Source organism: Dermochelys coriacea, chromosome 3 (genome assembly GCF_009764565.3).
Source record: "Dermochelys coriacea isolate rDerCor1 chromosome 3, rDerCor1.pri.v4, whole genome shotgun sequence".
Classification (NCBI taxonomy): domain Eukaryota; kingdom Metazoa; phylum Chordata; order Testudines; family Dermochelyidae; genus Dermochelys; species Dermochelys coriacea.
The window spans coordinates 103,110,776-103,136,374 of NC_050070.1; the positions used below are offsets into that span (position 1 = coordinate 103,110,776).

The window sequence follows — 25,599 nt, forward strand, 5'->3', positions numbered from 1 at the left end:
AGGGTTTGGCAGAACTGAAATAGTAAGCGTTGATGGACATAATTGAGGTACACTGGAAGAGCAGTATGTGAAGACCTTGCATAGCATCTGCCTGCATTGTGTCTGGCTCAAATCATTCTGTCAAAATATACTTTCATATTGTATGTATTGTGAATTCACACACACACACGGAGCTGTTTCAGTGAGGTTAAGATTTGATAAATGTTAACATTTATTGAAAATTAAGGCGGATATTCCTTGTCTTACTAGTTATGATGGATGAAGATCTTGCATACGGTGGGCCAAATTCTGTAGATATATTGGTACGTTCCTATTGAAACCAGTATATTGCACTGGTATAAGTGAGAGCAAAATATACGCTGCTATGCACAGGCCAACAATGTGAGTTCATGAAAGAACTGGTAGCTTTAACTCTGCAATTCATTGCTTTTACTTTGCTAGATCTTTTAGAACATAAGAACATAAACATATTATAAGCATGACAAAATTTTTGTGGGAGAATTTTAAAACACGAAGCATTTAATTTCGCAACGAAGGGAGCAATGTGTACAAGGTTCCTTACCATAAAGATAAGAACATTTATTCCTTAGGCTGCATATTAATCTCCCTTCCTACCAAAGACCATTCACTTTATTGCTGAATAATTAGCCTGCATATGTAATACCTATTCTAAATTAATAACTTGGGGCTCTATCATGACTCAAAACCCTTCACATGAACCATACAGAGGGAGGGCCCCCTGCTCCCCACAGAGGGAGATCCATGGTCTGGAGACCTATTTAAGGGGCGTAAGGAGATAGAGCTATTGGTCAATTGGGAGAAGTGAGCAGGCGAAGGGGGGAAGTTGTGCATCATCTTCCCTTGGTCCTGCAGAGATCATCCCAAAAGATAATACAGTGGATCTGCTCCATTGGCCAGGATAGTGCATGGTAGTGTGGCTACAATGGAGCTTAACTGCTAAGTACCAGGAACAAGAGCTGCAGAGTAGCTGGACTGCTGCAGAGATGCAGAATCATTGTATGGAAGGCTTTGATTCATTCTGATCTTCCTGGGACTCCAAGCATCTGAGGGGATCTGCAGGGATTGGGGACTGGTTTCATGTCCTGTTTTGCAGAGTGTACAGAGAATCCCGCCACATCCTCCTTTGACAGAAAGATTGGGAAAAACCTTGGAGATTTCTTGTCCTTTTTTTTTCCTAAGGACTAATCGGGTGGCACAATATTTTTATGTCTGATGCAGACAGTGTATCTGAATGTATAATGGACTAGTTGTAACATTTTATTATAACAAAGACTTTCGTAGGTAATAGGAGTACAGAGAAGAATTTGATAACAGTACCTTCAGTTTTTCATTCTTAAAATTTCAGTCAGAACAGAAGGGTTTCTTCATTATTGCATAGTGGGGAAAAATAATTCACTCCTCGACTGACAACCTTAAGTATGAGATTTTATGCTGAAACATGTTTTCATGGATGATTTAAATATCCTTTAAAATAATTGTCGAATCATAGTGGTGGCACTGCTTGGTACAGCTGTATTTATCTAACACAAGCGTTCTCCAGCTTCATTGTGCTGCAACTCCTTTCTGACAACAAAAATTACTATAAGAGCCCAGGAGGGGGGACTGAAGCCCGGCCGAGCCCTGCCTTCCTGGGCCGGGGGTCAAAGCCAAACCCCAAGGGCTTCAGCCCTGGGGAGGGGGGCTGTAACCTGAGCCCTGCCACCCAGGGTTGAAGCCGAAGCTTGAGCCCTGCCGCCTAGGGCTGAAGCCTTGGGCTTTGGCTCTGGGAAGTGGGACTCAGTCTTCGGCTTCACCCCCGGGCTTCAGCAAGTCTAACACCAGCCCTGGCAACTCCATTAAAATGGGTTTGTGACCCACTTTGGAATCCTGACCCACAGTTTGAGAACTGCTGATCTAACATATTCCCAACCAGAACTCTGGAGCATGTAAGAATTAAATGGCATCCTTATTAAATAAATAAAGTTATATAAAGGTCATAAAAGACTTTAAGTAAAGATTCTTGTCTTTTCATATCTAAGGTAATTACTCTGTGCAATTACGTAATAGAAATATTAACAGAAAATAGATCTGTAAATTTAAACTTAGTACAAAAAGATATATACTTCATGATGGTTAAACTGTTTTTGCAACATTGGATGTTTGATAAGTGCATATTTAACAGCCTTTTTATATTAAGGGTAGTTTAATTTCCATAATCTTCATAGTTCAAATGTAGCTTTCAACTATTATATGAAAAACATCTAACAAATTACAAGGTAAGGTGAAAGTTGAGTTGTGATAATTATTGTATATGGAGGCAGCACTTGCTGTCATTACACTGTTGTTAATGGTATAATGCTTAATGGCACAGAGGATCATACATTCAAGGCAGGATTTATGCTTTTTAGCCCTGCTGACATTATATGTGGTGGTGTTAGTATTTACACACCAATAGACCCCAGCAGATTTCTGGGTGCCATTATGCTAAGGCAGTATTCAAACATAGTAAGAAATAGTCCCTGCCCTGAAGAGCTTACAGTCTAAATCAGGGGTTCTTAAACTGGGGTTTGTGACCTCTCATGGGGTCGCAAGGTGGTTATGTGGGGAGTTGTGAGCTTTCAGCCTCCACCCCCAAACCCTGCTTCACCTCCAGCATTTATAATAGTGTTAAATGTGCTTTGAATTTGTAAGAGGGGTCACACTCAGAGGCTTTGCAGTATGAAAGGGATCACTAATACAAAAGTTTGAGAACCACTGGATAAATAAGACAGACAGGGTGGGAGAAAGGAAATACTGTTTCCTCTGGTGCCTAACAAAGTAGTGTCACGTTATTCCCCTATGCTGCCAATGCAATTGTTACGTGCTGGACAGTGGTCCATTTTAGTTCAGGACAGCACTATATTGGTATTGGGTGGGAATGCATTCTTTTGTAACTGTTTTTTAGTTACAGATGATGATGATGGATTGCTTTACTTTTAGAAGTTTCCGGAACTGATAGGTTGTTTGTTCAGAGTGATAGGAGGGCAAGACAAATAAATTTTAAACCTGTGAACCACTGCATCTAAATTAACCCTATTTTTATTATGCAACAGTCTCAGCAGGAATTTAAAGTGATCCCCTTTAGTTCTAAATTGCTTACTAGTGTATTTTTGAAATGATTGTCCCATCCTCCTGATTCAACCTTTGGAGACCGAAAACAACAAAACAAGGTAAAGGGGAAAAACAAAGCTATATAAATGTATTTACACATTAAATAATTCTTCCAGGTGGTGACAGCTGCAACAAGGGCCATGTTCAATATCTAGGGGTTTCTCTTAACATTACAAAACAGAACTGGCTTGAGCCCCCATCCAGTAATCTGGGAAAACTGAACACCACCCCGAGGCACCTTGAAGGGTATGTCTACAAAGAAAGACATACTGCTGGTCACTCAGCAAAGAAAAACCGGCAGCTGGCCCATGCCAGCCAACTCCGGCTCACAGGGCTCGGGCTGTGGGGCTGTTTCATTGCTGTGTAGACTTCCAGGCTCAGGCAAGAGCCCGAGCTCTGGGACCATCCCACTTTGCACAGTCTAGAGCCCAGGCTGCAACCAATACCTAAACATCTACACCTCAATTAAACAGCACCTTAGCCTGAGTCAGCTGGCACAGGCCAGCTGTAGTTTTTAATTGCAGTGTAAACATACCCTAAGATTTCAGTCTAGCAGGTAGAAACTCCTGTCCTCACCTTCTCTAATTTCTATTTGGCTTTGGCATCACCACCCCCTAAATTAGGGCATACTAAGTATAGTTCTGCTGCCCTTTAGTCATGCAATGAGGATAACAACATTTTATTATCCCTGCATTCAACAGTAAAGTGAATTGTTACCTAAAACAGCCAAAATTGATCACTTTGCCAAAGCAAGTCTGTCTGCTGGTCACTCAGGCACAGTAGTTGTGTCTATGCAAATATGGTCTGCTGCTGAGGTCTTTTCCCCCAGTTCATCACTTATGCATGACTAAAAAACCCATGAGCCATTTATGTATTTATGGACTGAAAAGAATGATAGAACCACCAGGTTTTCAAAAGTAATTACCATAAAATTAAAAAGAATCACTCTAAAATGGACAATGCTAAGCTTTCCAAGCCTGTCATAAGTATCAGCAGATTTTTATATCAGTGACCACAATGTGCCGTTGACTCTTTAGGGAGTAGAGAGACTATGTGGGTAAGGTAATATCTGTTATTGGACCAACTTCTGTTGGTGAAGGAGACAAGTGTTTTGATCTACACAGAGCTTTCCAGCTTCTTTGGGGAGTAGATTTTGTGTGTGTGTGTAGTGGTCCCATCCTAAGGTTTTAGGAAGTCACTGAAGAAGATTGTGAGGTATTTTGGGCTGCATTGTCATTCATAGGCTGATTATACTCATTTTGACTTTTTTTCATCAAACCCAAAATTCTGTAATCTCAATAATGTCTGACTGTGGATCTGAATATGAGTGAACCGGTCATAATTCAACCCAAATAAGGCAGGTGGATGGTGGTTGGAGGGGAAACTGAGCAATGGGTATGTGATGAGTTGTTTGGGTTAAACCTCATCTAAACTGTTGTGACCCTCCTCCACCCCCCCCACCGGCACAATAATTTAGGACAGCCAGGAGAGACAGCTAAGCAGTCCCACCTAAGATAACAGGGGCATGTATGTGAAGCCACCCAGATATTTGGACTTTGTGAGTGGAGAGCTCCACAGTGCATTGTCCCACACAAACAAACATAAGTTGGTTGAACGTTTCATGAAGATTAGCTGGGCTTTCTCATTGGAGAGCCCCCTTTTAAAATTCACTCCCCTGAGCAGTCCATTAGATCCATGTCCAGCAACCTGAGAACAAGACACATTTATTTTCATTAGCCCTTACATAACTGTTTTTGTGTGTTGTTTTTCTGTTATTCTGTCTATCTGTCATAGTAATAGTTGCTATAGGAATCGGTAAAATGCAATAGTGTGACTTCCTGGTTCTGTAGCGCAAAAAAAAAAAAATTAAAGTCTGCAGATAGCTGGTCTTCATGAAGTGAGACAGCCTACATTTGTAGCCTTAATTCTGATAGCATTTTTTGGGATTGTGAGATCACTAACATTGGGGTTTTTTGTGGTTCACTTTCTCTTTTTCTTTTTTTAACCATACCATTAAGAAAATAATGCCCCAGTGATTTGTATCCTTAAAAAAAAAAAATCTTTTAGGAATCACATTGAACTGAAATAATCCAAAAGGAACGCATATGGTTGAAGAATTGAGTCTTTCATTCCAGATAATGTGTCGGTCAAGTCTCCAGTATTTCCACTTCAGTTTTAAAGTTGTAAAGATCCTCCCACCTTTTGTCCCCATACTAGATTCTGCTATTCTTGGTACACTGTAATCTTGGCTCCAGGTACCAGTCCTCTTCAAAGAAATGTCATTTCATTTCAGATTATGCCAAACTACTATTGAGGTCTGTTCAGCAATGGTGATTCAGTAAAGTACTTAGGGATATGCTTAACTTTGTCACTATTCAGGAAAGCACTTAAATATATGTTTAAGTCCTGTTGACTTGAAGTAGTTTTTCTCTGCAGCCATGAAGGTTGAAATGGAAGCTGAAATTCTTGTATAATTACTCATCCAGGAATTGGGGCTTTCAGAAAAATAACAAATGATGCAAGATTTGTGATAAATTCACAGCAGTTGGTGTTGCTGAGTTAGAGAGAATCAGAGAGGTGCTTCCTGTCGTCCGTGCAAGGGAGACTGGCACTGCTGGATGAAGTCTTTGGTTGAACTGAAAAACATTGCTGTGTTTTAGAGACAATGGTAGTATGTTTACAGAGAAAAAGTTCTTCACCGGCTTGAAGCCTTCTAGCGCAGGTAACAATAGCAGTGAAGACTGCGCAGTGGGAGCTTTACAGTGGGCCAGAGAGCCAAATACATACTTGGGGTCTGCACTGAATCCTGCTTTGTAGGGTCTTCACTGCTCTTGTTACCCCCACTCGCTGCATTGAAGCTAGTGTAACTTGACCAGCCCATGCACAGCTTTTGTTGTGTAGACATTCTCAACAGCTTATTCATTCAGATACTTCTGATGCTACATTATGAAAAGAAAGCAATGGAGAAAGGTTAACATAGGACCATTTGAAAAATAAGGGAGGAATCCTTGATAAGAGAATTTGAATAGCTGAGAATTGAAGAGTTTTGCAAAATAGTTTGTTAATGTTAGGAGATGGAATATTTTAAAGCCAGAGCAATTAAATTAGAAATAAGGAACAAATGTTTAACACTGAGGGTGGTTAACCATTGGAACAAATTATCAAGGAAAGTGGTGGATTGTCCAGTCTCCATTTTTTGGAGTCTTTAAGTCAAAACTGGATGCCTGTCTGGAAGATATGCTTTAGCCATATGCAAGTTATTGGGCTCTATGCAGAAGTAACTGGGGAAATGTGTAGCCTGTGTGATACTGGAAGTCAGGTACCTTCTGGCCTTAAAAATCTATGAATCTATCTTCATATAATTCTGCTGAACATTGAGGTAGGGGCTGAAGATGGCCACAGGACTTGTGTACACAGCTAAAAGTCTTAAATCTTAATAAATAAATGTATGTCTTACAAATAGCTAAACAAGGATCTGGCAAACCCATTATTGAATATATTCACTCTGTATTACTAAGCATGCATATCAGAGAGAGTTCACATTATTTCTATCTTTATAAGGGATAACTGTATGAAGCAGGAAAATGCAAGTTACGTACTGTGCCTGGTTTTGTGCACCTTATCACTATCGAGATGTAAACATTCTGAGGCATGCCCAAGGAAAAGCAAATCTTATTTTTATTTATTGATCTAGTAGCATAGGTGTTCATGGTGTTTTACAAGCAGATTAAAAGGCCAGAGACCAAATTCTTTGTTGATTTTTATATCTCATCCTGTAACCCATTGGAACTCAGTGGTGATGAATGGGGTTTAACAAAGAACAGAATTTGGCCCAGGATCCATGTCCCCCTGAAGTTTATAGTCCATTAACCCTGTCCTGCAGAGAGCCGCACTGACTTCTATACTGAGGCATCTGTTCTAAATTTAGATCCATCAAATTGTGAAAAGACTATGATGGCTAGTAGAGAGGGGATGAATAATTTTGTCCTTAGAATTTATCACTGCTTTGTGCCTTATGTACTCATTTATACTACTGCAATGTGACTGTAAAATGCTGCCATTCTGATTTGGTAGTCTTTTACACCCCCTTCGCTCATTGTAAATGATTGGGCCATCAGTTTCTACCTTTTAGAAAAAGCTGCTAAATTGATCCGCATATGGAAGTTCTCAGCTGCTATAGGACAATAGGCAGAAGAACTCAAAAGGGCACCGGTTAAATTAAAATAACTTATTCTTAGTTTTGTTAATAACAATACGTTATAAACTTAAAACTACAATCTGTTTTGAAATGGAACGTTTTCCAATAATTTTGCAACTTTTTTGCTGAATTATTGCAAATGACTCACCGTTTGTGTATACATCCTGATATTTGGAAACTCCTCATACCAATGGGATGATAGCATGGTCACACACTGCTCCTGAAATCTATGTACACTCTTTCATTCAGACTCAGAAGGAATAGAATTTGATCGAGATGAACAGCTGTTGTGTTTGCTGAGATGTCTGTGTGATAGCTTGTAATAAATACTCTTTATTGTGTCGTGTCACTAATGCATTTATTTTTCCTATTATTTATGCTTTAAACTATGTACCCATGGTACATTTCAAATCTTTATGCACTGCTGAGAAGTTGCCTTCTCCTTGGGGCCATGGTGAGGGGGCTAGTGCTGTAGCCAAGACCTTCTATTTGTACTATCTTGGAGCGTAGTATGGAGAGAGCACAGTATCTGTACTGCCTGTTGCATGGTGGGAGAAAAGGCTCTCTTCACCCTATGCTCCAATCCCATGTGGCAGAGGGTCTAGCAATATCTAAACTCATAAACACACACATATATGAGACTCTCAGGCAACCAGGACGTGGACTGTCTAGCACAGTGATCAGTGTGGGGGTCAGGCTTAGTGATTAGAGTGGATGTCAGGAACTGGGCATCAGAAACCAGGAGCTGGAGTCAGAGGTGGTGGCTGTAGGCAGAATCCACAGCCAAGGATCAAGCCAGGGGTCAGGAACTGGGTTCCAGAGCCAAGGGTCAAGCTGAAGGCAGTAGTCAGAAGCCAGAGCCAAGGGTCAAGTTGGAATTACTTAGAGCAAGAAGATTAACAGGCAAGATAGGGGTCTCAGGCAGAGACAAGGCTGGGTGCAAGGCAGGGGCATCAGGAACAGGGCAACAAAGGAGTAGTCACAGTGGTGGGCATTTAGCATTGAGTAGCCAGTGAGATGCTGCTGCCTTAGGAGCCAGTCTTCTGGTTCCACAGCCAATCAGGGAGTCTGCGTGGGTTGCCTGGGGACTAGCTGTGATTTCTGCCAGTCTCTCTCTCTCTCTCTCTCTCTCACACACACACACACACACACACACACACCCCTTGAGGGTGCTGTCTAGGAATCTTGGGGCCTGTTGTTTTGGGGTATGTGTGGTGGAAGGCATGCAGGGATGGATGTGGTGTTCTTTGTGCTTACACATGTCAATCCCAATGTAGGTGTGTATGTGTCCCAAGCACAGTTGCCAGAAATGTTTCCCTCAGTGGTACCTGTCAGGTCAGCTCTGGGGCCTTCTGGGGCCGTGTGCTCATAGCACTGGTATAAAGGACCCGGCTGACGCCATGCCCCCTCAGTTCTTTCTTACTGCCCCTGATGGTCACTGGAACTGTTCTACCTTGCTGTTGAAAGTTTCTCAGTGGACTGCCAGACATTCAAGGGCCCTAATCCCTTGGATTCCTGGATCCAACGAAATGTTAGGCTTCCCTTGATTTGAGAGATGCCTACTTTTCTATATTGATGTTCCAAGGCCACAGAAGGTTTGTCACGAGCCATGTGCACTATCAATTCACAGTTCTCCTATTCGGCCTGTCAGTGTCCCCATGATTGTTTGTTTACAAAGTGCCTAGTGGAAGTAGCAGCCTACCTGAGGAGACAAGGGGTGCAAGTCTACCCGTATCTGGATGACTGACTGGTCAAAGGTCAGTCCAGGGCCCAGGTGGAGTCCAGCATCCACTCTATACCATCAACTGTAAAGGCCCTAGGCCTGATAATAAATGTTCAGAAATTCACCCTCACTCTGGTGCAGAGGATAGAGTTTATTGGAGTGGTGTTCAACTCTACCCAAGTTGGAGCCTTCCTCTCAGAAGGCCAATTTCAAACTATCATGTCCCTGACTGTACAGCTCAAAGACCACCAGATTACAAGAGCCCAGCATGGTTTGAGGCTTCTGGGCACATCAATGCATGTATGTACGCAGTGCAGCATGCAAGACTACACCTCAGGCCCCTCCAGGCATGGCTTGCCTCGGTGTACTTGCCAAACCACCACCATCTGGACTTGGTTATCACAGTACCTCTCCCAGTTCTTGCCTCCCTTGACTGGGGACTGGATCTGCTGGCGGTTTGCACAGATGTTCCGTTCTCATGGCCCCAACCATTGGTATCCCTGGTCTCTGATGTGTCAGCACAAGGTTGGGGGGCACTCCTGGGGCCCCTCAGGACTCAAGGTCTTTTGTCTTGGGCTGCTCAATCTGTCAGGTAACCACACTATCGGTGGTCTAGCCTAGTGTTTGGCATGGGCATCAGGCCTAGTGTTTGAAGCAGGCATGAGGCCTAGTGGTTGGAGCAGGTATCAGAAACCGACTGTCAGAAACTAGGAACTAGGGTCAGAGCTGGAGGCAGTAGTCTGAAGCTAGAGTCATGGGTTAGGCTGGAGGTATGGAACTGGGTACCAGAGCCAAGAGTCAAGCTGGAATCATCGAGAGTGAGTGGGGTAACAAGCAAGTTGGGGTCTCAGGCACGGTCAGGGCAAACAAGGATGGGTGCAAGGCAGGGTCAGCAGGAACAAGGTAACATAGGAGCAGGCAAAGCAGTAGCAGAGCACTGAGCAGTCAGCAAGCTGCTGCTGGGCCCTCCAGCCAATCTGGTGATGTAGCCAATCACACAGCCAGCTGCAGGCTAGCTGCACTAGTAGGCAGGCCTTGATTCCTGACATAGAAGGAGGGAACTTCTTGTTCTCTGGCAGTGGAACAGATATTGACAGCTCTTCATCTGTAATTCCAGTTAAAAGGGAAAAAAAGAAAACAAGGGGAAAGAAATAATTCTTTTTGCTTTTAATCTTTAAGCATTCTTTTGGCCTTAAAATAATTCTATGCCTCTATTTTTTTGTGGGTAGCTATTTATCCAGTAAAAGAAAAGTCACTGCCACAGGTTTCAGAGTAGCAGCCGTGTTAGTCTATATTTGCAAAAAGAAAAGGAGTACTTGTGGCACCTTAGAGATTAACTTTTTGTCGCTGCCACAGTAACTTGTTTTTGTATAGCCTTGCTAATCAGATATCCGGGGGGGGGAGGGGGAAGCTAGTTTTAATATTGTGCATGTAATGGGTTTTATGGACAGTGTTTTAACCTAGAATTGAACAATAGGTTGAAGTCCATAAAATGGGGGGTTCTAGCGGATGTGCACAGCTATAAAGTTGGATAAAAGTCTTTCATTTTTGTGAGGTGAGGACAGCATTAGAATTGTGCATTGTATAAGTTGTTTGTTTTCCATCATACTGTATAGCATATGGTGCATGCCACTTATATTTGTACAGTAGTTATGGCTGGACAATCCCTGGCAGCCCTTGAACCAATGTTGTTTTCATGTTTTTTATGAGTGAAGGTATTGCATGTGTTCCTGTTGCCATCAGTTTTCAGTTACAATTTGCAAGTTCTTGCTAATGCCCTGACCCTGCAATTTACAACAGACGTACAATGTTGCGTGCACACAGAGCCATATAGATAATGGGGGCCCCATGTAAGTGTGGCAGTCAATATCAGACATTGTAAATTGAAAGATTAGTGCCTTGAGTGAAGCAGATTTCAATAAAATTAGATTTTTTTAGTGTTTTTTCTTAATTTAAATAAATCATATTCTGCAAAACTACCTTGTATTTAACCATAGCAACAGTGTAGTTCGTAGTGACCGTATTGTTGTTCATAGTTAGTTACTATTTTTATAGTATTTTGTCATGTAGTCAAATTTCTGTCATGCAAAACTATTTCACTTAGTAGTAGTATTATGTCACTTTGTAAAAAGAATGAAGTTTCATTTAATTAAATATCAACAATACATTTTGAAAGAACATTCTGAAGAAATGATTAAAGTAGAAACAAAAAATAATGAATCTACAGGTGGTCGTTTTCTTTTAAAATTTAAAAAGATGTACCAAAGCAAAGTACTGTTATTTGAAAGACATTTGCAGAAATATAAATGAAACTTAGCACTTGCACAAAGCTTTTCATTGAAAGATCTCAAAGCACTCTCCAAAGATGAGTAAACATTTTGTTACCCTTTTACAGTTGAAGTAACTGAGGTACAAACGGTAAATGGCCTGCCTAAGGTAACAAAATGAGTTAGTAGCGGGAATAAAACCACATCTCCTGACTCCAGTTCAGTGTCCAGTCCACTGAGCTACAAATGTCTCCCAGATAGCAACATTGAATGGATTTTCCTAATAAGTAAAATTTCCACATTCCATTAAGACTGAAACTGAAATTTAAGTTATTATTTCTCTTCCCTTGTACTACCTTTTCATGTGGTATGGTAATCTTGGCACATGAATCATACAGACTTTCTTCTGATTACTGTGCCCTTTGCTGTGTCAGCACTCTATGATTTACATACCATAATCTACCATAGACAGATATGATAGGGGTTTTTCCCCCACCAACTTTAGAAGTTGAGTATGTATTTTGTAATTCTCATTTACTAAAATTCTCATTTTGTTGTGACCCTAGCTATTCCAAACTTGGTAGCAGATGATGCATTTTGACATCTGTTATAATGTGAGCTCATCCTTAATTGATACGTATTGCATATGATTGGGGAAATACAAATTGGGGTTGGGCTAAGAAACAAACTTACTACTTTCATTCTTGATGTAACAGAAATGTACATCTAATAAGAAATAAAAAAGAATAATTTAAATGTTGGCTTTGGTTTAAAAACTCCAGTCTTACTGTTTACAAAAAATGCAGTGGGATAATTTTTGCAGTTTGTAAAGTTAAACAAGAACCACATCTTGAAAACAACTTTAAGTTTTAGGTATCACCGTACCTTCCCTTGTGCATCCCCCAAACCATTAGCTATAAGAAGTTATCAAGTCAGCCATATCGGAGTTCTCATTGAAAAGACGTCATTTGGACCTCTTTTAATAACCAAAGAAACAAATAAAAGAAATTTGTTCCATTGCCACACACTATCTTTAGAATGCTGACAAAAACTGATCACACAAAACAAAATTCATCATGATTGGTAGTCTCAGTTCCACAGAGCAACAAAACTGGGATTTCAGGTGTGTTGCTAGTTAGGGAAACTCGCACTATATATCTAACTCAAACTAGACCTTGTATTGAGTACCCATGGACCGCCCCTTCCCCATATATGGAGAATACCATCTTGGATTTACTAAGTTAAAGACTGAACGTGTCACAACCCCATTTCAAGCTTTGGAAACTGCATTATTAATATCAAATACAAATTCAAGTAAGTATATAAAACATATAACAGTATTGCCAACTACAAGTAATCAAAAATAATGAGGTGGATCTCCAAAAAAAATCACAAGATTGGCCCAGAAATCACAAGATTTTACAAAACATTAAACTGGGTATTTTAGTTTGTCTGTTTACTTTTTACCCCCTCTACTCTTCTGGCTATGTGTGATAAATTTCAGATTGAAAAGTCAACTTTTAATGCACACAAAAAATACTCTTCTCTTTGACTTCTCAGATGGAGACTCCGCTTACTCTCTCCTTATCCCTATGATAGGGGACCTCACCTGCCATCCATTCCCTATGACTGTCTTGCCCCCCGCCCTGCCCTGACTTGCTGCCCCCTGGGCTTCCCCCCTTCCCTGGACCCACCAACACCACCTCACTGACTCCTTTCTCCTCTGACACTCTTTCCCCATCCCCCAGGGTTTCTCCTCTACCCAGATCCCAAGAAGAGGAGAAGTTCCAGAGCAGCGGGAGACCCTGGAGCCAATAGCAGCTTTTCCCTGACTCCCATTTCCCTTCTTCTGCCCCTGGACACTCTCTCTGCTGTAGGGTCATACATGAAGGCAGGGCAGGTCTGTGTCCTTAACACCAAGGCTGCTGGGTTGGAGGAGTTTCTTGTGTCATCACAACAGCTCCTACTGCAGGCACCAGACTCCTGTGACTCACAATCAATTTGCAACAGTTAATAACCTGGTCTTTCCCTGGCTACTTGGCAGGTGGTACTCCTATCCACCACTATCCGAGCCTGGGGACTTGACATCCAATCCCCTCCCATTACTGTCCCCTACCCTCCAGCCTCCTTCCTGGCCCCACATCTATCTGCACCTCATTACCCTGCAATACCATGTCACCTTTATTTTTTAGAAAACTACTTCTGTGAAAAGTAAATGTGGAGAATGCTGGGCATCAAGCACTGGGGGAGCAGGAGGCAGATTTCTGCATTGCACATTTAGGTTGGCAGCTCTCTGGCTGCCCAACTCTGAAAGCAGCACTGTCAGCAGCAGCAGCACAGAAGTAAGGGTGGCAATACCATGCTCTCTGGCCACCCAGGCTGGGCTGCACAGGGAGGCGTTTCTGAGCCATGGGGTTCCCCCAGCCAGATGCCTCTGACCATCATGTCCACGGGAAGAGGACAGCAAGGGGCTGGCTCTGCAGGGACAAGCGCTGTGCCTCCCCCTGGCTGGCAGCTATGGGCGGTATCGTTGCCCCCTGCCTGGCTGGCCAGGGGCTCCAGACCCGGGCTCACCCATATTCATCCCCACTCCAGCAGCCCAGACCCACCAGCTTGCGACACTGGGACAGCGTCTCTCTGACCACGGCACTCTGGGCGGTCGCCCACATTGCACTCCCCTAAGGCTGGTGCTGCCAGTAGAAAAAAATCCTGAGATTTGGTAGGTTGATCACGAGATCATGGGCAAGGCTTAATTTTACTTAGAAATCATGTCTCTTGTGATAAATTTGCAAGAGTTGACCTGCTTGATAAAAAGACTTTTTTTATGCTCAGAAGTGGACATGAGGTTTCCAAGAGAGCCCACTGCAATCCTGCATGAGAGTGCAAAATATTTCAGTTTGTTCTTTGTGTCTGCCACAGTTCCCAACTAACAATTATAGTGCAACACCTTAGATTTCTGGATTTGATCTTCTTCAGGAGATGTTGCATTATATATAAAGAATTTCTTCTTTTAAAAAGTGGGCTGAGTTCCCTTGGTACAAACTAGACATTTGACAAAACAGTGTTATAAAGCAATCTACTTTTGTGTAACCCTGTTATATGGTTTAGGCTTGTAATCTCAATGCTTTTATGTCCACTAAGTACAAAGAACTCTTTTCAAGGTACAACTACAGAGTATTGTGAATACATATTTGATTTATTCTTATTAGGTTATTGCCAAAGGTCCAGATTTAGTGTTGTATTGAAGTATATGTGTAATTTTAAGCCCAAGTTGTCCCACTGACTTAAATAGGTCTAGTCATATGTTTAAAGTTTGGCCCAAGCTTTAAGTACCTTGCTGACTTGGAACCTATATTGAAAGTAAAGACAATCATTTCCAATAGATTTTATTAGCATACTCTTCTAAATGATTTGTAGCAATGGATCATGTTTATTTAGCATCAAAGAACAGATGTGGTTTCCTGTGTGCCCCATAATCTTTCTCTGAGCTGTGCCTCAGTAGCTGACTGACACTCTTGCAAATTAATCCCCTTGAGTAGAAAAAAGAAATAGCACCAAAAAAGAACTCTGCTTTGATGCAGTATGTCTTTATGATGACCTGTAAAACCAGATCCATTAAAATGAAGAGCCAAATTGAGCCCTCAATTATACTGGAGTAAATCTAAAGTAACTCAGTTGAGGACAGATTAAAAATCTTCAAACATAAGAGTTTCAGGGGGGGAAGATCAGTGAAGTTAAACCAATTTACCTCAGCATATTGGAGAGCAGAATTTGTTCCAAAGGGTCTGACATCAAGAAACTACAGTAGAGCCTCAGAGTTACGAACACCTTGGGAGTGGAAGTTGTTTGTAACTCTGAACAAAACATAATGGTTGTTCTTTCTAAAGTTTACAACTGAACATTGACTTAATACAGCTTTGATTCCTCCGGAGGTCTCTTCCAACCCTAATATTCTATGACACTTTACCATGCAGAAGAAAAATGCTGCTTTTAACCACCTTAATTTAAATTGAAACAAGACCAGAAACACTTTCCTTATCTTGTCAAATCTTTTTTTTAAACTTTCCCTTTTTTTAGTAGTTTACATTTAACTCAGTAATGTACTGTATTTGCATTTTTTGCCCTTCTCTGCTGCTGCCTGATTCATAGAAGATTAGAGGAGGACACTGAGAACAGCCTAGCTCCATCCTCTTTGGAACCCCCCTTCAGGTAGTAGAAGGCTACTATCAAATCCTCACCTCACTCTTCTCTTCTGCAGACTAAATAACCCCAGTTCCCTCAGCCTCTCCTCATAAATCATGTGCCCCAGCCCCCTAATAATTTTCGTTGCCCTCCGCTCGACTCTCTCCAATTTATCCACATGCTTTCTGTAGTGGGGGGCCCAAAACTGGATGCAATACTACAGATGTGGCCTCACCAGTGCCGAATAGAGGGAAATAATCACTTCTCTCAATCTGCTGGCAGTGCTCCTACTAATGTAGCCCAATATGTAGTTAGCCTTGTTGGCAACAGGGGCACACTGTTGAATCATATCCAGCTCCTCGTCCATTGTAATCCCCAGGTCCTTTTCTGCAGAACTGCCACTTAGCCAGTCGGTCCCCAGCCTGTAGCAGTACATGGGATTCTTCCATCCTAAATGCAGGACTCTTTACTTGTCCTTGTTGAACCTCATCAGATTTCTTTGGCCCAATCCTCCAATTTGTCTAGGTCACTCTGGACCCTATCCCTACCCTCTAGCATATCTACCGCTGCCCCCCATTTTAGTGTCATCCGCGAACTTGCTGAGGGTGCAATCCATCTTATCATCCAGATCATTAATGAAGATGTTGAACAAAACTGGCCCCAGGACCAATCCCTGGGGCACTCCGCTTGATACTGGTTACCAACTAGCTATCGAGCCATTGATCACTACCCATTGAGCCCGACGATCTAGCCAGGTTTCTGTCCACCTTATAGTCCATTCATCCAATCCAAACTTTAATTTGCTGGCAAGAATACTATGGGAGACCATATCAAAAGCTTTTCTAACGTCATGGTATATCATGTCCGCTGCTTTCCCCATGTCCACAGAGCCAGTTATCTGACCATAGAAGGCAATCACGTTGGTCAGCATGACTTGCTCTTGGTGAATCCATGTTGACTGTCCCTGATCACCTTCCTCTCCTCCAAGTGTTTCAAAATGGATTCCCTGAGGACCTGATCCATGATTTTTCTGGGGACTGAGGTGAGGCTGACTGGTCTGTAGGTCCCCGGATTCTCCTTCTTCCCTTTTTTAAAGATGGGAACTATATTTGCCTTTTTCCAATCGTCTGGGACGTCCCTGATTGCCATGAGTTTTCAAAGATAATGGCCAATGGCTCTGCAATCACATCATCCAACTCCCTCAGTACTCTTGGATGCATTGCATCTGACTTAATGGACTTGTGCATGTCCAGATTTTCTAAAAAGTCCTTAACCTGTTCTTCACCACTGAGGGCTGCTCACCTCCTCCCCATACTGTGCTACCCAGTGCAGCAATCTGGGAGCTGACCTTGTCTGTGAAGACCGAGGTGCAAAAAAAGCATTGAGTACTTCAGCTTTTTCCACATCATCTGTCACTAGGTTGCCTCCCCCATTCAGTAAGGGCCCAACACTTTCCCTGACCACCACCTTGTTGCTAACATACCTGTAGAAACCCTTCTTGTTATCCTTCACATCCCTTGCTAACTACAACTCCAATTGTGCTTTGGCCTTTCTGATTACAATCCTGCATACTCGAGCAATATTTTTATACTTCTCCCTAGTTATCTGTCCAAGTTTTCACTTCTTGTAAGCTTCCTTTTTGTGTTTAAGCTCATCGAAGATTTGTCTGTTAAGCCAAGCTGGTCACCTACCATATTTTGCCATTCTTTCTGCACATCAGGATGGTTTGTTCTTGTGCCCTCAATAAGGCTTCTTTAAAATACAACCTGCTCTCCTGGACTCCTTATTAGCCTTTCAGGTGATCCTGCCCGTCAGTTTTCTGAGGCAGTTGAAGTCTGCTTTTCTGAAGTCCAGGGTCCATATTCTGCTGCTCTCCTTTCTTCCTTTCGTCAGAATACTGAACTCAACCATCTCATGATTGCTGCTGCCCAGGTTGCCACCCACTTCTACTTCCCCTACCAATTCTTCCCTAATTGTGAGCAACAGGTCAAGAGGAGCATGGCCCCTAGTTGGTTCCTCCAGCACTTGCACCAGGAATCTGTCTCCAACACTCTCCAAAACCTTCCCAGATTGTCTGTGCACTGTTGTATTGCTCTCCCAGCAGATGTCAGGGTGATTATGTACTTCTGATTCCAAATGAGGTGTGTAGTAGACTGGTCAGTTTGTAACTCTGAGGCTTTGCTGTATATAAATACTATGCATGTTGTTCATTTATTTTATTATTTATTTAAAAGTAAAATTAGTTGTCTTCAAATAAAATTTGTTTATGGTTTATGCTCCAGACTCATGAAAATAGTCACCAAACATATATCAGAGTAACACAACCTGCATCCACACTGCAGAATAGTTGTGTTAGTGGCTTGGGTATTCTTAGCTCTCAGGCTTTCTCCTGTATCCCTTGATGAACCAGCCAGTTCAGGTGTAAAGCACCACCACACTCAAGCGAGGGTTTTGTGTGTGTGTGGATGGGACTCATGTTAGGGACAACTCTTGAATAGGAGCCTGAGTTAGCTCTGCATGAAGACAAGTCATGAGTTTATGATCCAAGTCTTGTCTTCACATGGAGATAGCTTCAAATTCGTAGAGTCATAGAAGATTAGGATTGGAAGAGACCTCAGGAGGTCATCTAGTCCAATTCCTTGCTCAAAGCAGGATCAACCCCAACTAAATCATCTCAGTCAGGGCTTTGTCAAGCTGGGTCTTAAAAACCTCTAAGGATGGAGATTCCACCACCACCTCCCTAGGTGACCCATTCCAGTGCTTCACCACCCCCCTAGTGAAATTAACCAACTAGTGGTGATGTATTAATTTAGATGGAATATTTAGGCCCAAAGAGTCAGAGGCATTAACGTGACCCTGTCACTGTCCAATATTAAACAGTGTTAAGCAAGGTCCAGGTTTTGGTATCCAGAGACCTCAGTCTGCTTAGTACCATGGCAAAGACACCATTAAAAATCCCTTTTACCCTTTATTCAACATAAACATAAAAGGAAAAGAAGAAAAGACAATTTATGCACTTGAAATGCAAAGTATTACATAAGAGTTTCATTTTAATAATATCCCTTGTTCCCTTTCCCTGGACAGAGATTTTAGAAGGCACCCCTCCCCTCCGCCACCCTCCTTGTCTGATATTCTCTTAGATGGTATTAAAGATGGTAATAACTGTCCTTTTGGGGAGAAGAGAAGCTGCTAGGTGAACTGGGCTGGAGCTCTTGTTGCTGTTATTGATAGTCCAATAGTTTCCTAGATTTATAGATTCCAAGGCCAGAAGGGACCATAGTGCTCATCTAGCCTGACCTCCTGTAGAACACAGGCCATAGAACTGCCCCAAAATAATTCCTAGAGCAGATCTTTTAGAAAAAAACATCCAATCTTGATTTAAAAGTTATCTGTAATGGAGGCTCCACCATGATCCTTGGTAAATTGTTCCAATGGTTAATTACTCTATTAAAAATGTATTCCTTATTTCCAGTTTGATTTTTTCATAGTTTCAACTTCCAGCCGTTGGACTGCATTCTACCTTTGTCTGCTAGACTGAAAAGCCCATAATTAAATACTTGTTTCTCATGTAGACTGGAATTAAATCATCTCTTACTACTTCTCTTTGTTCTGCTACATAGGTTGAGCTCCTGGAGCCTATTATTATAAGGCATATTGCTGATTTTTTAGTCATTCTTGTGGCTCTTCTCTGAACCCTCTCCAATTTATCAGCATTCTTCTTGAATTTTGGACACTCAAACTGGACATAGTATTCCAGCAGTGATTGAAACAGTGCCAAATACAGGGGTAAAATAACCTCTCTACTTCTATTCAAGGTCCCTCTGTTTATGCATCCCAGTATCACATTAGCCCTTTTGGCCACAGTATCACACTGGGAGCTCATGGTCAGCTGAATACCCACCATGGGCCTCCAAAAATGTTTCAGAGTCACTGCTCTCCAGGATAATCTCATCCCTCCTGTAAGTATGACCTACATTATTTGTTCCTAGATGTGTAAGTTTACATTTAGCCATATTTAAAACACATATTGTTTGCTTCTAGATTTGCACAGTTTACCAAGCAATCCAGGTAGCTCTGTATTAGTGACCTTGTCCTTTTCAATATTTACCACTCCCCTAATCTTTTGTGTCATCTACAAACTTTATCCGTGATGATTTTATGTTTTTTTTTCCAGCTCATTGATAAAAATGTTAACTAGCATAAGGCCAGGAACTGATCCCTGTAGACCCCTGCTTTAAACCCTCGAACTTGATGATTCCCCATTTACAATTACATTTTGAGACCTATCAGTTATCTGGAAGACAAAAGAACAAACACACACAAAAGGGGAAAGAACAGCAAAGACAGAAAATGCAGCGTCTGTTGCTTGTATTGATTCTCACAATCTCAGTGCTGGAAGAACAAAAACATAGCAGACAGTCTTATCAAGCAATCCAGCACCTGGCAAACTTGTACCAGCATCAGGCTACTTAAGGTATTGCTCTTAGCTGCCTTTCTGTTCACAGGCTTAGTTAGCATTGCAAAATTTACGGTCTTGGCTGGCTAAGACAGACTTCCCTTAGACAGAAGGCAAAAGGAGAAGGATAGGAAAGAGCACTAAAGTGAGGAAGAAAATGGACATGGGTGTGTGTGTGTATGTGTGTGTGTGACAGAGACTTATATCACAGATGGTGCTCAGGATTCGGAGCCAGTGGGGATGGTGGCTGCCATGTCACCTGGGTTCTTCCTGTGGCCTGGTCTGGTCAGGAGATCTCTTGGGATTAGGACAGTGAAAGCCAAATGGTTTCACGGTGGGCCCCAGGAAATGATGGGTGTGGCAGCCAGGATGGTGTAGGTCTCTCCTTTCCCTTCTCTCATCTTTCAGTAAGACAGCGCTGGCATCCGTTCACCCATATCGGTCAATTTTCCCCTAAAAGTCTCTCTTTGAGGATCCTAAAAGGGGAGCAATGGGTGGAGTAGCCGTTTAGTCCTCCAGTTAGACCTAATTTCCAACTCACCAATTTTGGTCTATTGATTTCCAGTACCACGGTATACTTTTTTTTTTTCCTCCTTTTCTTTTTAAGCAGGGATAATCTTAACACAGTCCTTAAATTATATCAGTAGCCTTTGTTTGGACCAATTCAGTCTTTCTTTCTTTCTCCCTTTAGCCCCTTTACCCATCAACATCTGCTCTTTGTTGTTATAGTTCATTGTGACATTTTATAAATGTTCACTCATTTTTTACAGTTGATCTCACAATTAGGATAAATTTGTAAGCCCAGTTATCACAACAGTGGCCAAGAGTCAGTGTAGCGGACTTGATGCTGACTCCTAAATGTAGACAAGAGCAGCCAATGTTTGTACTGAGTTGAGCTATTCATGGTTTAACCTTGCTAAAAGAATATTATATTTACTTATTTTCATTCTATAGAGAAGAAAATATTTTTAAAGGGCAGACAGTTTACATATATATAAAAAATTATGTTCTATTTTTGCATCAAGGATATTAAAGGAAAAAGCAAAGCCAAAATGGAATACTTATAGGCATAGACACTAAGATGCTGAATTTGTCTCCTATCTCAGCTCGGCTTTACACCACCATCCTCCTGGGCAGTGCCTTTGGAGAATCTGTGCCTGAAATTGCAGTTTGTTAAGGACTTATTTGCCTTTGCAGGCCTACTTAATCTCTGATGCAATTTCTGTTTTTCACTGAGGCCATGATTTTTACTTAATTTTCCAGTTGACTTGCCTAAAGTATAAAGAGGTTAAGTGTTTTGCATACAGTTATTCAATGGGTCACTGTCAATGTCTCAGCTGAATTAGAACTTGGGTAGTCTTGGTTCACTCTGAAATCAATAGACCACAGAGCCTTTTTTGGCAGCAGGCAGATTGTAGGGATTTGTTTGTAAAATAATTCAGAATGATGTAAATTTTAACTCAAGAAGTTAATATGCTTTTGTTTTTTGTAAAGTAGTGAGAGAAAAAGTTAGAGACTGGGATTTGTATGGTTTTAAAGTTAACTGTTTTGAAACAATTAGGTGTATTTGACTCATTGACATTGTAAATGAAAAACTATTGTTATATAATAAAAATTAATGTTGTATAATAGTACAAGGCCCAGCACATTTTGTTATGGTATACTGATTTACAGTATGAAGCTTTAGTGTATCAGGGTTCTTAAATATCCTGTTTCTGAATTTGACCTAGTTTCTGAACAGAGGTTATTGGGAGTATTACTTCCCAACACTGACTGAAATTCTTTTCTGATATTAATCCACTTTTTAAAAAAGGTTGTTCTCATTATTAAAAAAAAACAACATTCAAATCTCAGTGTATAACTTTCTTTCTCACTGCTACAAAATGCAAAGCATGGTAACTTCTCAAGTTAGAATTTATACTGGTCTCGATTATTTTATGTGATAATGATAATGATTCGTAGCTTTTATATTGCATGTCTCATCAGTACATCTCAAAGCGCTCATGATCTGTTTTTAATATACTTATCCTTACAACACTGATGTTACAAAGGGAAGCAATGTGAATCATTTGTTAGCATTTAGTGTGGAGAGTTAGCATTGGAGGAAAAAGATTTTACTTCATCACAGGTGTAAAGGGAATATTAAAACACATCGTTTGTCCCAGTTGGAATAATTTATGGATCCTGCTCATACTCCTTCCCCAGCTCCAATGTTCCACAGGCTAGCACTTTCATTTGTGTTCTTGAGGATGTCATGGTGAGAGACTTGCTGTCTGAAAATAAGATGGAAGGAACATAAGAATGGCCATAGTGGATCAGATCAATGGTCCATCTAGCCCAGTATCCTGTCTTCTGATAGTGGCTGATGCCAGATGCTTCAGAGGGAATGAACAGAACAGGACAATTGTTGAGTGATCCATCCAGCCCAGCTTCTAGGAAAAAGAACGAAAGATGTGTCTCTGTTTGATAAATATTATGAAACCTGCTATATCTTTTGATGCAGAAGAAAGGCTCATTTTAATCTCTAATGTTACTCAGGTTCCTTCTCTGTTCTCCATTCCACATCCTCTCTCTGAAGCCCCATTCTGAAAAAAATGGAACATTAATCTGCTCCGGGAGCCTAGACTATAACTTGATCTGCTAAAATCAAAGTAAAGCATTATCCTGTGTCTACATTAGGAAGAATAGCTGAATTTAGATTAGGTTTAGCTAGCTAATGTTAACTAATCCCAACCTAAACTCAGCCACTTTTCTTAGTCTAATTTAGCTCTAAAGTGGAATTACATACAATTGAGAATATTTTTTCTACTAAGTTTCACTTTTTTGCTCAGGCAGGTCAAGAAAAAAAGAATGATAGGTTTTTACAGTAGGAGCAGCAGTGACCACTGTGTTTAAGATTGAAAAAAATATTTCTTTCATAGCCCATGTCTCAGTCACTCCTGATTTTGTGAAACCATTTTTTGGGCTGAAATTTTTCGGTGTTTGAGTCTGCCCAAAAGTGAATTTTTTGTTTGTAACTTTAAACCAAAACCCACAAACAGACAAACTAAAAAACCCACAAATAACCCCCACAATCCCAAAGAACTGCTTATGAGTGAGAATGGAAAAAAATATTCTTCCCATCATTTAAATTAAAACAAAATTGTATCTTTTTTAAATATAATTTTGAACAATCCTAGTAATTGAAACTGCTATGGTTTTGAAAGTTCGAGTTTGGTATGGAAATAGTCTTCTCCAAGCAGCAGTGCAAGACTGTTCTGAAAGATACTATTTTTGATTTGAGAGTTACGTGCATTTGAAATTTGCCTACGAAGCATGCCCAGGTGTTTTTCTCAAATTGTTGAGCACATTCCTAAGAAAGGATGGACTATGCAGCTAAATTCCACCCATTTTTAAAAAACATATTGTGATCCCATTGCACACAGTGAGATACTAAGTTTATAGAGGCTTCTGCTGTTTTCAGGAGTTCTTTTTACTGAAAAGTTGCCCACTGGGGTTAAGAGTTATGGGCCAAATTCTGGTACTCTCACACAGCCTTAGTAAATGGCCCTTGTGTATTTATGGACCTAAGTGGATTAGGGAGGATAACGTACTCTTACTTGCAAAATGGTGACAAGATAAAGGAGACTCTCACAGCTGCTCTGTGGGTGCTGGTGACACCTCTTTGGCTGCAGACTCTGGACCACCTGTTCAAAGGTTCCTCCCTATTCCCAGGCCTTCCTTTGTTGGTCTGCAAAAAGAGAGCTGCCACATGTTAGTGCCCTGGAGCGCACAGGAGGCACAGTTCCCACCTCCATATGCACAAAAGTAGTGAAATTGTGTTGATTTAACTGAGTTTCACTCTCACTCACTCTCTCCAAAGGGGAGAAGAGGCACTTTGGACCTATGATGCAATACTCTTAATGTAGACCCTTTTAAAATGATGCTGAGAAGCAAAGCTATTTTGTGACTCCCGCTTACAGTGTTCTGGGTTTTCAAAATGAATAAAAACCTTATAGAAGTGAAGAACATCCTGATGTAGGATAGCTATTATGGGGTTTAGGACTCTGCATACTCTGTGCCCTGTGGTTTAAAAGTAGATTGAAACAAAAGGGGCAGCTCTTACTGCAGCATCTAAAGAGAAGGGGGAGCAGAAGAGGAGTGCTGCTTACTTGAGCCAGAGTGAGGAAGGGGAGCTCTCCCTCTGCTTTTAGCAGAGGTGTGGGAACTGTGCTCCCCTTACTACTGCTGTGTGTGTGCTATGTTTTAGTCTTTGATGGTTGTTGCTGAGAAGAAACTGATTCATAGATTTCAAGGATAGACGGGAACATAGTGATCATCTAGTCTGAACTCCTGTATAACACAGGTCATAGAATGTCTCCAAAATAATTCCTAGAGCAGATCTTTTAGAAGAAACATCCAGTCTTGATTTAAAAAATCAGTGCTGGAGTATCCACCAAGTCTCTTGGTAATTTTTTTCAATGGTTAATTACTCTCACTGTTAAAAAATGTACACATTATTTCCGGTCTGAATTTGTCTAGCTCTAACTTCCAGCCATTGGATTGTTATAATTTTGTCTATTAGATCGAAGAGCCCATTATTAAATATTTGTAGGTACTTGCAGACTGTAATCAAGTCACCTCTTACCCTTCCCTTTGTTCAGCTACATAGATTTAGCTCTTTGAGTCTACCTGTATAGGGAATATTTTCTAATCCTTCTTGCGGCTCTTCTCTGAATCCTCTCAAAGATTTCAACATTGTTCTTGACTTGTGGATACCAGAACTGGACACAATATTCCAGCAGCAGTCACACTAGTGCCAGTACAGACGTCAAATAATCTCTCTCTTCCTACTCAAAATGCCTCTGTTTATGTATCCAAGGATTTCATTAGCCCTTTTGGCCATCGTGTTTCATGGGGAGCTCATGTTCATCTGATTATCCACCATGACCACCCCAGTCTTTTTCAGTGTCACTGCTTTCCAGGATAGAGTTCCCCATCCTGTAAGTAAGGCCTACGCTCTGTTTCTAGATGTACACATTTACATTTAGCTGTATTCAAAATGCATATAGGTTGCTTGTGACCAGTTTGCCAGGTGATCCAGATTGTTCTATATCAGTGACCTTTCCTCTTCATTATTTACCACTTTGTTATTTGCCGCCAATTTTTGTGTCACCTGCAAACTTTAACTGATGATTTTATGTTTTCCTCCAGATCGCTGATAAAATTATTAATTGGCTATTAATATTAATTAATTAACACATTAATTCTCTGTGGGGCCTCATTGGAAACACTTCTGCTTGATGATGATTAAGGCTACGATTTAGTCATGGAGATCACGACAGTCACAGATTCTGTGACTTTTCCAGACCTCCGTGACTTGTACAATTTCAGGAGGAGGAGGTGGGACTGTGTGCCTCTACCCTGCAACTGGGGCTGGCTGAAACCACGACCCTGCAGCCCCAACCCCGTGGCTTCCACTACAGCCCCTGGAGAGGCTGGGGGCTGCAGCCGGGGCCGTGTGCTCCAGCCCCGCAGCACTGCAGGCTTGGCGGGGGATGCAGCTTGGGCCACATACCTCAGCCCCCCCCATCTTCCACCGGGGCTGCACCCGGGACCGTGCACCGCTGTCTGGCGTTGTCCT

At 41.5% G+C, this 25,599-nt stretch overlaps 1 protein-coding gene across 13 annotated transcripts in view; it reads left to right on the forward strand.

Moving 5' to 3' along the window:
* Positions 1-25,599, forward strand: part of EYA4 (EYA transcriptional coactivator and phosphatase 4) — a 231,677-nt gene that overhangs the window by 28,334 nt on the left and 177,744 nt on the right. The gene's annotated exons all lie outside the window — the stretch shown is intronic.